Below are 1452 nucleotides of genomic sequence, written 5' to 3' on the forward strand. Positions count from 1 at the left end.
GTGTGTTCTGAAGCAATGGGTTAATCAACATAAACCTTCCTTCTTGATTAGTGCCAGTTTAATTTCTCTCTCGTTGAATCTGATTGTGAGGTTATATTTTTACTGCTTGTTTGTGATGCGACTGCGTTGTTCCTTTTGATTGATGTGGTGGCGCTTCATTGTGCTATACAATCATACCTCAAAGGTGGACTAAGTAATTATACCATCGGGGCGACTAATAGAATTCCCCCCACCCTGAGGGTGTGACAGATAAATCTCCGACCCTGAGGGGGGAGCCTTTTGGTTGTCTTACCCGAGGCTCTGTGGAGGGTTAGACAATCAAATAACCACACCAAGGATTTGGAGATTTCTTTGTTGGAATACTAAAAGCAAAAGAGTAGAAGACATTTCATAGGTTTATGCTCTGTAAAATTTAATTAGGAAAAAAAAATCTTTCAGGGAAGCTGTCATCTAAAAGTTGGTTTTGTGGGGAGGAGGGTTGGTGAAAGGGATGTAATTGTTCATATGAAGTCCAATGGGAGGTTAATTTGAATAAGAGTTAATATTGTAGTGGGCTGATCAACATATGCTACTGGCACTGTACACTAGTTTTATAGTCCTGGGAAGGTTTGTACTTGTAGGATAGGTTCAATTTATTGTCAAGTGCAGAGCATGTTGCTTATCTTTTATGTGGCATTGACACTGATGAACCGAGTTATGGGGTGACGCAGAGCGCGGTATCAACGCAGAGAGCGGTATCATAGAGTCGCTGATATGTCTCAACGGTAACATACACAAACAGGGTCATCATCATGGTAGAAACTCAAATAAGGACCATCGCAAACACAAAGGAGGTCAGCTACTAATAAACAAAATTCCTGGTAGCTAGGTTAGCAAGACCTCAAGTGCATCAGTACACTTGTACCGACCCCAGTTTCACAAATGTTTCTTAGCTTGTTGATTTTTTTTAACTGAAATTTCCCATTAAAGATTATTTCTGAAGTTAGGAAAGTATTCTTAATGGTTTTGTTTTTAACCCCAGTAATATTTTCCTTTGGAAAAAACGTAATTTAAGGAAATTAAGGAAGGAGTTGTTTTTTTGAAGATTTGAGAAAAAGGCTGGAAATAGAGGCTGTAATTAAATGAATTACCACACAGATATTGTGATGTGTTATGTTTGCTAATGGATAATGATAGAAGCTATACCAACCTTTATTTAATTATACCTTTATTTATTTACCAGTACTTATATGATGACCTTCATTATGTAGTTTGTAATTGGTAAGTCATCAAAATCGAAAGAATTCACATAGATCACATGAAATCAGAGATGTAATATATACGTCTCTGATGAAATGTAAACTTTTTGTCCAATACAGTGTTCTTGCCCGAGTAATTGTTGTCTTACATAGGATACTTTCTATGCTAATCTTACCGAAATTGTTGTTTTACAGAAGAGAATTTCTCCCACAA

At 37.0% G+C, this 1452-nt stretch overlaps 1 protein-coding gene across 1 annotated transcript in view; it reads left to right on the forward strand.

Annotated features, from left to right (window-relative positions):
• Positions 1-1452, forward strand: part of LOC110446450 (neutral ceramidase B-like) — a 27776-nt gene that overhangs the window by 927 nt on the left and 25397 nt on the right. The window lies entirely within an intron of this gene.

This window comes from Mizuhopecten yessoensis, unplaced genomic scaffold (assembly GCF_002113885.1).
Source record: "Mizuhopecten yessoensis strain PY_sf001 unplaced genomic scaffold, ASM211388v2 scaffold333, whole genome shotgun sequence".
Taxonomy (NCBI): Eukaryota; Metazoa; Mollusca; class Bivalvia; order Pectinida; family Pectinidae; genus Mizuhopecten; species Mizuhopecten yessoensis.